Source organism: Nicotiana tabacum, chromosome 11 (genome assembly GCF_000715075.1).
Source record: "Nicotiana tabacum cultivar K326 chromosome 11, ASM71507v2, whole genome shotgun sequence".
Lineage (NCBI taxonomy): Eukaryota > Viridiplantae > Streptophyta > Magnoliopsida > Solanales > Solanaceae > Nicotiana > Nicotiana tabacum.
In genome coordinates, this window is record NC_134090.1 from 37282900 (window position 1) to 37299657 (window position 16758).

Below are 16758 nucleotides of genomic sequence, written 5' to 3' on the forward strand. Positions count from 1 at the left end.
CATGTGCCTCATTGACTAGATTCACAGTTCAAAGAGTACGAATGAAAACTCAAATTAAACGGATTTCAGCAATGTATGCAGGTACTTATGTTTGATCTTTTGTTTATCTCAAATAGTTAACCTAAGAATAGTGAAAATTCAATTAAGCAGTAGTAATCAAAAAATTAATGAGATTTGAACTCTTAAGAATGTAAGAGAAGGTTCCATCAGTTCATGAAGCTATGAACTATATATCCACATCCTCCCTCTGTTGATTAATGCTATATGTATTAGTCAATAAGAATTCAAAGTTTCGAACTGGTTTGTTATGAGTAAGTGTTATTTAGAATAAGGTAGTTACAAGTTAATTTCTATTATAAACATTAATTAATCTGTTATCACAGGTTAAGCTACACTGATAATATAAGTAAAATATCTTTACACAATTAGTATACATATAATTAGCTTAAATCCATTTTCTATTACTACATTAAAGGTGAAAGAAAACATGCAAAATCAGAGTTTATTTTCTTTTCTAACTTATTCAAGTCAACCTCATGATAAAGTTAAGAGGATGATTCATTTCCTTAATACATCATATTGTAGTTGAACATAAAAGCTTAAGAAAAAGTTTTATGCTATTTTCTGAAAAGCTTAATCCCTCTCCAACGAGACTCCATACGATCAGACTCATTATCTTGTCCATAAACTCCAAACTTGAAATAATGATGGTCTCCACCTCTTCCTGAAGCTTCATACTTGAGATTTCCATTTATATAAACCTTCAACTATGCTGCAACCACAGAGCATACTTAGACAGTACCTTGGCTCTGATACCAATTGTTGCGGAAGCCAAATGTATAGAGTGTGAATAAGTCACAACTACTATACCAAAAATTATGACAGCCACCAAATAATAAATAAGACAATAAAGCAATAATAAAGGGAACACCAGAATTTACGAGGTTCGGCTAATTTTGCCTACTCCTCGGACACAACCAATATTTTATTTCACTCCAAAAATACAAGTGAAATAATACTAAAGAGAGAAGATACAAATGCCTTAAACAGATGAGAAGGCAAATGAGAGGTGTGTTTAAATCCTAAACATTAAGCCTTCTTTTATAGGGGAAAAATCCCCCCAACCCTTCTTTTCCCACCGATGTGGGACAAAAGGTTTTGCCAAATTCAACAAATCTCCACCTTGGCAAAATTCCACATCTTCAATTTTCTCTCAATAACAAATTTTGATTGTGTCTTCATCTTCAATCTTCAGTTTTCAACAATGTTGATCAAATCCAAACAATGTTGAAATTTGACCGCAGTCACCACCTTTGTCAGCATATCAGCAGGATTCTCCGTAGTATGAATTTTCTTCACTGTGACTCCACCTTCTTCTATGATTTCTCGTATGAAATGATACCGAACATCAATGTGCTTCGTCCTTGCATGATACACTTGGTTCTTCGCTAATTGAATAGCACTTTGACTATCACAAAAAATTGTGATACCTTTTTGTTCAACACCAAGCTCCTTTAGCAATCCTTGAAGCCAAATTGCCTCTTTCACAGCCTCTATAATAGCCATGTACTCTGCCTCTGTTGTAGACAAAGCAACTGTTGACTGCAAAGTAGACTTCCAACTAACTGGTGCCTTTGCAAAAGTAAACACATAACCAGTAGTTGATCTTCGTTTGTCCAGATCACCCGCAAAATCTGAGTCACAATATCCAACTACAGACTGATTGTCTTCCTGCTCAAAAACTAACCCGACATCTACAGTATTATGAATATACCGTAGAATCCACTTCACAGCTTGCCAATGCTCCTTCCCTGGATTGTGCATATATCTGCTAATAACTCCAACAGCTTGTGAAATGTCAGGCCTTGTGCAAACCATTGCATACATCAAACTACCAACCGCATTTGCGTATGGTACCTTTGACATATACTCTCGTTCAGCTTCATCCATTGGCGACATAATAGTACTTAGCTTAAAATGGGAAGCAAGTGGAGTACTAACTGGCTTAGTCTTGTCATCTATGCCAAAACGTTGAAGTACTCTCTTCAAATATTCCTTTTGAGATAAACAGAGTTTCTTTGAACGTCTATCTCTAATTATCTCCATGCCAAGAATTTTCTTTGCCTCACCCAAATCCTTCATCTCGAACTCCTTCTTCAGTTGAATCTTCAACTTATCAATTTCTTCCGAATTCTTGGATGCTATCAACATATCATCAACATATAGGAGAAGATATACAAAGGAACCATCTTTAAGCTTGTGCAAATACACACAATGATCGTATTTGCTCCTCTTGTACCCTTGCCGCAACATAAACTCGTCAAATCGCTTGTACCATTGTCTAGAAGATTTTTTCAATCCGTACAACGATTTTTCAAGTTTGCACACCATATTTTCTTTTCCAACAACTTTGAATCCTTCTGACTGAGTCATGTAGATTTCCTCCTCCAAGTTTCCATGTAAAAACACAGTTTTTACATCCATCTGAACTAGTTCCAAATCCAATTGTGCTACCAAAGCCAACATAATTCTAATGGAGGAATGTTTTACAACTGGAGAAAACACTTCATTGTAATCAATTCCCTCCTTTTGAGCATATCCTTTGGCCACCAATCTTGCTTTGTAGCGAACATCTAATTTGTTAGGAAATCCTTCTTTCTTTGCAAATACCCATTTGCACCCAATTGCTTTCTTTCCCTTCGGGAGATTGGCCAATCTCCATGTATGATTCTGATGAAGGGACTGTATTTCATCATTCATGGCAATCCTCCACTTATCTTCTTCTGAACTTTAGACAGCGTCTTTATAAGTGGTAGGAACATCATCAGCTACAATTGAGGTTGCACAAGCAACCGTCTCTATGAGACGAACAGGTTTCGTTATTGTTCTTTTTGGCCTGCTGGTTGCTATTGATTCAAGTTGTTGTTGAGGTTTCTGAGTTGGAATCTCCTCTACTGGCTCTCCTTCCAGAGGGTAATCTTCATTTGTTTCCTCCTCTGCTTCTTGTGTAGGAAAAATAAATTTTCCCTCAAACTCCACCTGCTTAGAAGCACCTTTATTTTGTTTGGTATCTTCTGTTACCTTATTTACCATAGCAGATTCATCAAAGGCAACATCCCTGCTGAATATTACTTTCTTTGTCATAGGACACCATAAGCGATATCCTTTGACTCCAGAAGTAATTCCCATAAAAATAGCCTTCTTTGCCCTTGGATCCAATTTTGACTCTGTCACATGATAATATGTAGTTGAGCCAAACACGTGCAAAGAGTCATAATCTATAGCAGGCTTTCCATACCATTTTTCAAATGGTGTCTTGCCATCAATAGCAGCAGATGGTAAGCGATTAATTAGGTGGCATGCATATGTAACTGCCTCAGCCCAAAATTCTTTGCCCAAGCCAGCATTGGACAACATACACCGTACCTTCTCCAGCAAGGTCCGGTTCATACGTTCTGCCACTCCATTCTGTTGTGGTGTATGTCTAACAGTGAAGTGTCGAATGATGCCATCATTTTCACAGACCTTATTGAAATGATCATTTTTGTATTCACCTCCATTGTCTGTGCGAATACACTTGATCCTCTTGCCTGTTTGATTCTCCACCATCGTCATCCATTTGAGAAAAATTCCCAACACTTCATCTTTGCTCTTCATTGTATACACCCATACTCTTCGGGAAAAATCATCAACAATGGTTACAAAATAGTGCTTCCCACCCAATGAAGGTGTTTTGGAAGGACCCCAAACATCAGAGTGTACATAATCCAAAATGCCTTTAGTATTATGGATCGATGTACCAAATTTAACCCTTGTCTGTTTCCCTTTAACACAATGCTCACAAAACTCTAATTTGCAAGCCTTGACTCCTTTTAACAATCCTTGATCTGATAGAGTTTTCAAGGATTTTCCTCTAGCATGTCCCAAGCGCATGTGCCATAGCTTGGTTGCTTCTGCCTCTTTGTCGTCACTGGATGTCACTGTCGCTGTCCCAATAACTGTACTGCCACGATAGCGGTACATATTATTATTCTTCCGATTAGCCTTCATTACCACTAGTGCACCGGAGCATACTCTCATCACTCTATTTTCTGCAATGATTTTGAACCCTTTTGATTCAAGGGCTCCCACAGAGATGAGATTCTTCTTCAAATCTGGTACATATCGAACATCTGTTAATGTTCTGATCATTCCATCGTGGTTCCTTAATCGTATTGAACCAATTTCATATGAGGTAAGAGGGCTGTTATCCGCTGTGTGAATAATTCCATATTCTCCTTCTTGAAAATCCACGAACCAGTCCCTATTGCGACACATATGATAGCTACAAGCCGAGTCCATCAACCATATGTCTGATGATGTTGATGACTCTGTTGTAACTAATGAGAAGTCTGAATCATCACAATCAGCTACATTTGAATCCATAATGGCCTTTCCATTATTATATTTGGCCTTATTCTTCAACTTCGGACAGTCTTTCTTCCAGTGCCTTTTTTCTCGACAAAAGGCACATTCATCTTTGCTGGGTCTGGATCTTGACTTGGATCTTCCCTTCTTTGTCCTCGTTTGATTTTTAGGACGACCCCTCACAAATAGTGCTTCTCCTTCTCCGCCCTTCTGTTTTTCTCGCTTTCTTTGTTCATAGCTGTACAAAGCCGAACAAACTTCTCTGAGAGAAACTTCGTCATTTCCATGGAGTAGAGTAGTTTCAAGGTGCTCGTACTCATCAGGAAGTGACGCCAACAACATCAAGGCCAAGTCACCATCATCATAAGTTGTATCCATATTTTGCAAATCTGTGACCAACTTATTGAAACTGGTGATATGTTCATTCATCGTGGTACCAAGAACATAGATGAAGTGAAACAGTCTCTTTTTCATGTACAATTTATTTTGACTATTTTTCTTCAAAAATTTATCCTCCAGTGCTTTCCATAATTTACTTGCAGAAGCTTCCTTTGTGTATGGATATTTCTGCTCTCTAGCAAGGTAGGATCGAATGGTACCACAAGCAACACGGTTGATAATTCTCCAATCTTCTTCTCCAATAACATCTGGTTTCTTTTCTTCAATGGCCAGATCTAGCCCTTATTGAAAAAGGACATCTAGAACCTCGCCTTGCCACATCCCAAAATGCCCGGACCAGTCAAATATTTCTACCGCAAATTTCGCATTTGACACAATTCTTGTCATAAGCGAAGATGCCAATGATGACGTGTTGTTGACACTTGATGTAGATTCTTCTTGTTTATTGTCTCCCATATTTGACACAAATATTATTTAATAGCTGACGACACAAATTAAGATTATTTCCTTTCTGATGTAGAAGATCAGACTAAGCTGCAACCACAGAGCATACTCAGACAGAACCTTGACTCAGTTACCAAGATAAATCTTTTCTGATGTGGAAGATCAGACTATGCTGCAACCACAGAGCATACTTAGACAGTACCTTGGCTCTGATACCAATTGTTGCGGAAGCCAAATGTATATAGTGTGAATAAGTCACAACTACTATACCAAATATTATGACAGCCACCAAATAATAAATAAGACAATAAAGCAACAATAAAGGGAACACCAGAATTTACGAGGTTCGACTAATTTTGCCTACTCCTCGGACACAACCAATATTTTATTTCACTCCAAAAATACAAGTGAAATAATACTAAAGAGAGAAGATACAAATGCCTTAAACAGATGAGAAGGCAAATGAGAGGTACGTTTAAATCCTAAATATTAAGCCTTCTTTTATAGGGGGAAAATCCCCCCAACCCTTCTTTTCCCACCGATGTGGGACAAAAGGTTTTGCCAAATTCAACAAGGTTCAATTGCATTAGTGAGGTCCCCGTTGTAAACTCTTAGCATTAAGGTTGTGGCTGAAGTTGATGCTCCAAATATTTGCATTATTGACACACCAGTTGTACCACTTGGAACATATCCATATGCCTCAAATTGCCATACACCCGATGAATAATCATGTCCCTAAAATGTAATAAATTAATAAACGTTAATAATCGATCATTAAAAGTTTAGATAATGGGACTTTTTTTAACACCCCTATATCGGAAAATTACACTGTATATTAATTAGGTTAAAAAATTTAATATATATTATATGTTGAATCCCCTTACTTATTTATGTATTTACTTTTTATATTTTGATTTCCCTCGTTGAAAATTCTGACTCCGAGACAGTAACATTTTGTGATAGTAACTCACGAGAAAAAAGCAAACATCAACTCGAACCAATGGAGCTTTCTTCGAATACATGTTTTTAGCTTAGGCATAGAGCAAAAGCCATATATATATATAGTATAAAACAATATAACGGATCACAGCTAATGTAAAATATTAATTGATACATACCGTTATACGAATTTCAGTACGAGGTTTTGTTTGGCTAGTGGGAGTATGAGGCTTGTCTGTCTTGAAAACCCACATCTTATGGACTCCATTGATGAAGGAATACCTTTGATTTATAGACACATCGTAAGGCTTTTGAATTTGGAAGTTGCTTTGGCTAAGAGTTATTGGAGTGAAACCATCAGTAGGATCAGCTTTGCAAAACAGATGGTTTTGGATTACAATTAGTTGGAGAAGAGTGAATAATATCAATCGGAGATGAAGAGAAGATAAGACCAAATCCATGTTTTCTTGATGAAATACACAATAGATTTTGGGGTTGGATTATGGCTGGAACTTGAGTATATAGGATGTGTATTAATAGGGAAATTTTTTGAGAAATTTGTAGAAGTCACTCAACATGTGATGGTGATACTTAGAATTAGCATCATTGAGACATAATCTTTTTTCCTCTCACCTAGTGTCATGTATTCACATTGGGACTCGATTAAATCGGATTTGTGCTGGAAAGTCTCACAAGGTTCACATAGGAGGTAAAATGATCCCTAACAAAGGTGACTCCATACCCAGGCCAACTCGAACTCAAGACCTCTGATTAAGGATGAAGGAGTAATTACCACTCCACCGCAACCCTTGTTGGTGAAACATGAATATGATTTGAAAGGACTAAGATTGAATATGCTGATTAGTCTTTGCCACTGTGAGATGAACGGCTTCGTACGATTCTTCACATTGAATGACTCTTAAATGGACAGACGACTTATATCGAATACTAGTAAATTAATCCGCGTTTCGTGCAGTTTTCTGGAAGAACACAAATGACATTACAAAAATAATTTTTTTGGGTGAATTTTGTTGAAAAATATGAAGAATCATGAGAAATGGTGAATTACATTCTTATTTATATAAATCAGGCTACTAATACCATATCAATAAAAATTTAGTCAAGTAGAACAATGAAAGAAAAGGCACAAATATATTTGCTTCTAAATCTTTTTGAATGAGAATTTACAATATAATTCGAATAAAACTATTTCATGTCACACCATATCACCATTCAGTACTTCAAACTTACCATCAAATGCGCTTGAAAGTGACGCTCTTCGGAAGTCTGAATTTTACATTGAGTTCTTGAATATAACAACAACGAAAAAAGTAAAAAATCTATTGATTGAAAAGAAAATAAAGAAAAAGGGTTAGTTACCCCCAAAAGGGTTATCACGTATAAGGGAAAAATCAAAAGTTTAGTGAGCGAAAAAAAAGTAGAGTTTCTATTAATATTACATCTCATTTAATAGTGAATTTATTTTGAATATTTTCCTCATAATTTGTTCTAAAACATTTTCTCAAATAAAAGGGATTAGGTTTCGATTAATATTTTACTTTAGTTCTTCTAGGACAATAGAAGGCAAAGTTAATTATTTTCTACTAATTTTAGAACTGCATTAACCGTTTCTAGTAACTTTATAAATAGTATAGTAATGTTTTTATTATATAACACTGTAGCAGATATATTTGGTTAAATTTTCTCAAATAGTAATTCCGATGTATAAATTAATTTATATGCTTTTGAGTAAATGATTTTTTAATGGACGTCTTGTTATTTGATTTTCTTCTTTTTATTTGAAATCCAATTCTTACACATACAATATATGATGTATAAAAGAAAAACGAAACTAATCGAAGTAGAAAAATGAATTAATTAAAGTAGGAAAAAAATATAAGAACAAACAATGCCAACTTTTCGTGTTTAAAGACAAAATTGAACTAAAAAGTTCATGTTGTATGTTCGAATTTCTTCCCATTTATTTGAAATCTAATTTTTATACACATGATATAAGATGTGATTTCGTTATCTCAAGTTTTCTTTTTTTAAGGAAAACAAAATTCAAAGTAAAAAAGATAAAAAGAACAAACAATGCCAAGTTTCCATGTTAAGATTGAATCAAATTAAAAAAAAGTTCATGTTATAGCTTTTAGTTTCACTCTTGTGCTGTTCTTTATTTCCATTTTTTCACCTCCCCACTCCCATAGTTGTTATTACACTCCAAAAAGTTAAAATTTTACCACAATATTATGATGACAATTAAACTTTTTCTGCCATGTAGCTAGTACTAATAGAAATGTATGATAAATATATTTTAAATTCCTCACATTCCATTCATCGTATTATTACTGCATGAACCCGCCAAGGTTTTACTATAAATTATGCATTACTCGAATTTATTTTGTAGAGACAAAAACTTCACTTATTAACTGAAAAATCAAGCAAGAAAAGAGATGGGAAAGGGAGGAAAATAATAAACCATTTAATATTCTTTTCTATTTCTTATGGAAGTAGACTTGTATGTGAAGCATGTTTTTATTTTATCACAAGCAAATTCAGCATAACCAAAACTCTGCTCAAAATCCTAATTTCAAAACAGCTCTAACAACATCTTCAAAATCAAAATAATCCAAATGCAACAAAATTAACCTTCAAAGACAACCAAACCTAAAATATTAAACAATGAAATTACAATAAATATAATACCAGAGAATAACATGCTAAGCACAATAGATATTTCAATTTCCAACAATTCAAGGAGAAAAAGGCCTCAAACACAAAGCGCAATACTTCCAACTAACATCAATGAGAATAGAAAAAGTAAATGTTAAAAGCAAAAAAAAAAAAAAAAGTCAAATAAGGGGAGAAGGCAAAAAGCTGATGGCAGCACAAAAAAATAATCTTTGAGATGCATTTTCACAACCTTCGGCTTCTTCCCTGCTATAGTTTTATCATCGGAGAGTTTCTCCAACACTGGCTTCTTCTCTGTCTTATGCCTGCCTTTAGGGCTTTGGATTTTATAGAGAGAAATAAAAATATATTCTAAGAAAATGGATATAGAGGGATTTGAGAAAAAAATAAATGGAATAATCATGAGGGAGAAAAAACGGAAGAGAAGTAAGGAAGAAAGATAAATTTGAAAAAAGGGAGTAAAGAGAATAATGAGCATAAAGAAAACTGAAGAAAGGGAGATGAAATGGATTTGATGAATAGCAATAAAAGGAGTAATAATGACAAAGAGATTTTTTTGCATTTTTTTGATAGAAAATAAGAAAAAGGATAAAAAATCTGAGGAAAAAGCTAAACTATCATACTGTTTAAAGAAGCATGTCACATCATCTTTTCTATTCCCAACTTTATATTTATACTAGTAAATTAATCCGTGCTTTGCGCGATTTTATGGAAGAACACAAATGACATTAGAAAAATAATTGTTTTTGAGTGAATTTTGTTGAAAAAATGAAGAATCGTGAGAAATGGTGAATTGCATTCTTATTTATATAAATCAGGCTACTAATATAATACCAATAATAATTTAGCCAAGTAGAACAATTAAAGAAAAAGGCACAAATATATTTGCTTCTAAATCTTTTTGAATGAGAATTTACAATAGAATTTGAATAAAATTATTTCATGTCACACTATATCACCCTTCAATACTTCAAAGTTACCATCAAATGCACTTGAAAGTGACTGCACTTCGGAAGTCTTAATTTTACATTGAGTTCTTGAATATAACAACAACGAAAAAAGTAAAAAATCTATTGATTGAAAAGAAAATAAAGAAAAAGGGCTAGTTATCCCAAAAAGGGTTATCATGTATAAGGAAAAAATCAAAAGTTTAAAGTGGAAAGAAAAGTAGAGTTTCTATTAATATTACATCTCATTTAATAATGAATTTATTTTGAATATTTTCCTCATAATTTGTTCTAAAACAATTTCTCAAGGTAGATGCATGCACCTCAGCCACGTTAAGAGGGAGATATGCTAGACTGTGTGTGCAGTTGCCTCTCGACCAAACAGTACAAAACTACCTTCTAATTGGCCAACGTAAACAACCTATTTTATACGAAGGTGATGATATCATATGTAAAACATGTGGCAAGCTGGGACACATAAGTCTGCGTTGTACGCAAGTCACCTTACCAACTGAAGCAAAGGGAGGCCAATCAGACATTGAGACACCACTATCCAAAACTGAGCAAATAGGGGAATGGATGACAGTCTTTTTCCATAGGAAAGGTAAAGCTAAGATAGCCAATAAACACATGGACAAGGTTAGTTGTCACGACCCAATCCTCGAACCCGGTCGTGATGGCGCCTCTCGTGAAGACAAGGCCAGTCAGATCAAAACGGAACACTTCTTTTAAACAGTTAATCATCATAAATAGTAATAACATATAATATAATATTCATAAATTGCGAAACCTTTAACGATAACAACAGTGGAAACCATCCCGACACAGCCCAAACCGGGGTGTCACAAGTCATGAGCTACAACAGAATCTGCTATAGGTCTAACAAAGTACGGAATCCGATACAACAATCTGAAGAAAACATAAATGATAGAGTATAAGAGGGACAAGGGGCTGCGGACGTCAACAGCTACCTCGTAACTCCAAATCACTGCTTAGCCTGAAAGGAATCAGCGCTCAGGTGCGGACTCTGCTATGCCTGAATCTGCACACACGGTGCAGGGAGTATTGTGAGTACTCCGACTCAGTGAGTAATAATAATAAATAAAGACTGAAGGCAAGAAATTACGTAAAAATACAAGGCATTCCATACTGAAGCAGTAAAATCACTTTAAACAGTAAAGCAGTGAGAAATCAAGTAAAAATCCCTTCTTCCAACCAGTAAAGCAAGTAGTTTACAAGTGAATAACAAAAATGATAGAAATGTAAACAGCCCCTCGGGAAAAACATGTACAACAAACCGCCCTTCGGGCATAATATCAACAGAACCAGCCCCTCGGGCTCAATATCAGAACAGTGCCAGCCCCTCGGGCTCAATATCAGAACAGTAACATCCCCTCGGGCTCACTCTCAGAATAGTATCAGCCCCTCGGGCTACCTCACAATCACTCATATCAGCCCCTCGGACATAGTATCAATCACTCAGAACAATGAGTACCCGCGCTCACTGTGGGTGTGCAGACTCCAGAGGGGCCCCTTACAGCCCAAGCGCTATATCAAGCCACCTCGTGGCATCATCACTTGGCACTCGGCCTCACATCACTCGGCACTCGGCCTCACATCACTCGGCACTCGGCCTCACATCACTCAAGCCACCTCGTGGCATATAAAGTATCTTAGGCCCTCGACCTCATATCATTCAACATATCCTCACATATGGCCCTCGGCCTCACTCAGTCCAAAAATCATCACAAGCCCCTTGGGCATTAGTAAAACAGTAGTTCTCAGCCCAAAACATGATGTAGAAATATCATTTAAGTTTCAAATCTGAGTAAAAGTGGCTGAGTTTGTAAAATAGTAGATATCAACAGGACTGAGTTCAAATAATAAGTCAAGTAGTGAGGAAACAGTGATACAAATCCCCGAAGGGTTCAAATAGTTGGCACGAAGCCCAAATATGGCAATCAACCCAAATCATGATGATAACAAATGAATTTAAGCCAAATACGCGGTAAAATCATCAATTGGGACGGACCAAGTCACAATTCCCAGTAGTAAAAGACCCTACGATCATCATCCAGCGCGTGTCTCACCTCAATATAGCACTACGATGTGCAAATCCGGGGTTTCAAACCCTCAGGACATCATTTACAATCATTACTCACCTCGAACCGGCTAATTCTCTAGCTCGCGATGCCTTTGCCCCTCGAATTGGCCTCCACGCGCGTCGAATCTATCCAAAATTAGAACGAATACGTCACAATATGCTAAGGGAACAAAGCCCAAGCGAAAACATTCGAAAAATATCAAAAATCCCAAAATTAGCAAAAGCCGAGCCCCGGGCCCACGTCTCAGAATCAGGTAAAATTTATATTTTCAGAATCCTCATACCCTCACGAGTCTAACCATACCAAAATTATCCAATTTCGATACCATTTGGTCCTTCAAATGATCATTTTTACATTTTTGAAAGGTTTCACAATTTTCTTCCCAAATTCCATCCCAAATCACAAATTAAATGATGAATTCAGTGATAGATTCATGTATTCGAAAAATCGCTGAAATCCGAGCTCTCTAGGTCAAAATATCAAATAAAACTCAAAACCTCATATTTATAGAGTACCCCTCAGATTTCACCCTCCGCGGGCCGCACAAAACCGACCGAGGTCCGCACAAAAACGATCGCGGCCGCACAACTTTCCTTTGCAGTGATAGGATTTAGTATTTTGGACATAACCTTTGCTATAGGTGTCCAAATTACAATATCTTTACTTTTCTGGAAACTAGACACATAGGGCTACAACTTTTGTTTTTGAATTATCTCAAAATTCCTTGTAAATCAAAAGAGATGAGCTTCCGAAGTTGGACCGACGACCTGCGGATCTTCATGGCCGCGGACCGCTGACCATTTTCCGCGCCCAGTACTAAAACTTCTGCCCCCATCCATTTTCTAAGTTTAGGAATGTCCGGACTCGCTCAAAACTCACCCGAAACACACCCAAGGCACTCAAACCTCAACCTAAACATACCAACACCTCCCATAACATCATTAACACCTTGTCGAGCTTTCGAATCACTCAAAATAACATCAAAACACTAAATCAACTTCGGATTCAAGCTTAAGAACTCTAAGAACTCTTAAATTATGCTTTCGATTAGAAAGTCTATCAAGCCTCATCCGAATGTCCTGAAATTTTGCACACACATCCCAAATGACACAATGAAGCTACTGCAACTCTCGGAATTTCATTCCGACCTTTATATCAAAATATCACCTATCAACCGGAAAACGCCGAAATCTCAATTTCGCCAATTCAAGCCTAAACCTTCCATGGACTTCCAAAATGCATTCCGATCACGCTCCTATGTCCCAAATCACCTAACGGAGCTAACCAAATCATAAAAATTCCAATCCCGAGATCATATTGTCAAATATTGGTCAAACCTTTTAAATTATAAGCTTTCAACTGAGACTGTTCTTCCAAATTAAATTTTGATTAACCTGAAACCCAACACCAACGATTTACATAAGTCATATTGCATTACACGGGCAAGTCATGCCCGAGAACTGGAGAGCGAAATGCAAAAGCTCAAAACGACCGGTCGGGTCGTTACATCCTTCCCACTTAAACATACGTTCGTCCTCGAACGTGCCCAGAGTTGTTCCAAAAGCCAACCAATCGCTGAATAACCTTACCATGCATATACCCGGGGGTGATCCCACGTCACCCTATCTCACATAGGTTCGATAACACAATATAACTGAATTTTCACAATTCATCCTAGTCCATAAACCATAGAACCACATTTCCTCTTCTGAAATCATTCACAAGATCAGAACCTCACATCTATTTTCCGAATAAGCTCGAACAAGCTGTAATCACCCATATATGCTATCTCCAATGCAATCACATGATTTACCACATAACTCAACACTTGTAGTGATATCTTCTAATGACAGCAGCTGCACACAACATCCGCATACCGATAGAAAAACTCTTATCAACTAAAGTCTCATCCCAACACTTTCATATATTGCCAATGATCACTAAGACACGCGGTAAGCCATAACCATTTCCCAGATCAACCATTCAAGAAGCCACTCCTCCTTTGGCAAATACCGCAGCAAATTTCCGAGCCGAATCTCGATGTTATCCTTCCAACATGCTGAAATCGAATCCGTTCGTATTCATTAATGATCCCAACGATCTACTCTACTCCAACACACTACTCTGGTGGCATGACACATCAATACAGGCCTAAGCCACAACTTGCATAATACGCGCACCAATAAGCAACGGTCCGAACATACTCAAATCATGAAAATGACTCAAATGAAAGAGATGTACCTCAAGCTCACTAGTACCACCACAACACAAGACTGAGAACCCGTCTCGCATCACAGGAACAAAACACATGAATCTAACCCGCGAGGTCATACCTCCACATAACTTTGCTGCGATGCGCGATCCTATCCAACACTGCTCTACATGAACCACCTCAAATCATTATGCTCGAAATCGACAACCACGCACAACTTGATGTTTGGAACCAAAGCAATCATTACACCCACGGTGAAACAAATAGCATACACCACGCACACCCGATAGGACATAACCGATACGCCGTTCACCGAGCAACACCCAATCACTCTTCCCGCTCGACTTCCACTATGAAACCCCAATAGAACCGCACCATATGTGCCTATAACCAACAAATCATAACATCTCGCAACACAGAAAGGTAACTCATGGATCTCCCCAGATTACTAATAAGCTCAATAACAATCAAATCAACACACCCCTCAACAGTACAATTCAGAGCCAACCCAGCCGGCTCAAATTAGAATACGCATCCACATTGGCCTGCCAATGAACTCCTTATCACAAAAATCCTGGAGCTGCTCTTCAACTTCTTTAACTCTGTCGGTGCCATACGATACGGTGCCCGACATCAAATCAATATCGAATCAACAACCTTGCCCGACGATATGCCCGGCCACAAGAAACACATCCGAAAAGTCCCTCACCACCAGAACTGAATTAATGGTAGAAGCCTCTACACTGACATCCATCACGAAAACCCAAATAAGAAAGACAATCCTTCCCAGCCGTCCGCTGGGTCTTCAAAATATAAAACCACTCCACTAGGGCATAATCCTACGGACCTCGCCACTCAATCCGTGGCATTTTTGGCATAGCCAACAGTGCTGCCTTAGCGCAATAGTCCAGAATGACACAACACGGAGACAACCAGTCTGAACCTAGTATCCCATCCAGAATCTAACATGCCAAGCACAAAAGATCCGCTCGGGTCTCCAAACCCCGATAGTCACTAAACAGTGCCGATACACACGACTTACAACCACAACATAGCTTGAATGTCAGCAGTCGACCTAACAAGAAAGCGTCGCAATTCTACCGAAGCACCATCAACTTAATCACATTGCCTCTTCTGAAACATATACCCTAGTCAAATCACTCCCATTTAGCAATACCATTTCCTTAATCATCTGGAGATCATCCCCCTAATCATCTGAAGCTCCTTTCTCTAATCATCTGAAACTGCCTGTGCTGCCTAAGAATTTTATGACTTTCCGTTCAAGACTGAACTGTAACCTTACACACGCAAATCTCAATCCTCCACAACACACCGCATATACCATACCATCCTAGGATAACATGAGAACTTTATCTCCCTTCTGAGCCACAAACATCTACGTACTCCACTAGTCAAGAACTTTCCATTGATCCCATCTAGAAGGAAATCACTATGCATCCCATGCTCCTCATGCCAATAGGAAAAATATACCTCTCTAATTGTGGTGGAAACCATCTAGAACTCCCCGAATTCCTTTTGCACAACACTAACTCAACTGAGCTACGCAGGTCACTAAAACCCAAAAGAATTGCCGCGAAACACCTGCAGAGACTCGTTACCTCGAAGACACCCAAGGAACTAATCATATCCTTACCATACCGATCTGGCCTACTACCACGCTATCCCATCTATTCGAGTTTCCTTCTGATCTATCGTTAGCTTGACACTTCTTCTTGCTACAACGCCATAATTCCTCAACCTAGACTCACCACGCGAGACCCAAGCATGAAACCACACTGTCTAAGGCTTATAAGCCGCTGAGTACTCTCTTAAATGTTTTCAAAAGCACCATGTTCAAAATACCTACCCCGAAGGGGCTTCCTGCAAATCTAGAACCATTACCTTCCTAATACTGATATATAGAATCCCATAGTTAATGTAGAAAGTACCATAAGTCTTGACATCTTCCAAATGAAAACTCAGTTCCTAACCACATATACAACTTTAAAATACCCAATTGCTACATGTAGAATCTTTAAGACATTAGAACCATTCTCGAGAGTCATTCACTCTATTCAAACTACAATTAGTTTGATCAAATGAACCGAACAACCCGTGCCTCATTGGCACTCCGACACTGCAGAATGTAACCTCATCCCAATACAACCAAGCAACTTCCTGCTTTATGCACCGAGCCTTCTTACCAATAACAACTTAAGACATCCCGTTATTCTCACACACCTATGAAGCATAATATAATCTTCGTCAAAATTTTCCTTTACTCGAGCCATCATCGGTCTCAATTTCCGCAAGCCATAACTGATTCACCAGCATGCCTCAAACTGGAACTAACATAGCACCTAACCGTGTAATCACCTAATCAATAGCAGACTCCCCCACTTGGCTCGAAGCCATAGATCAGCACACACTCAATAAATCATAACGATTATACTCTATTGATGCCATGATACCATAGTGAGATTAAACTCAAATCTTTTATAAGCCTATGAAAACACAGATCATCTAGAATTTTAACTCTTCTGCAAATCTCGCTTTCCACTCTCGCAACGGTTACACCCACTCTCTAATCGACCCAATTTAAATTGCAACA

General features: G+C 37.7%; 1 pseudogene; it reads right to left on the reverse strand.

The window, feature by feature from the left end:
• Nucleotides 1-617: 617 nt before the first annotated feature.
• Nucleotides 618-7047, reverse strand: LOC107802937 (citrate-binding protein-like; annotated as a pseudogene).
• Between the last annotated feature and the right edge of the window lie 9711 nt (nucleotides 7048-16758).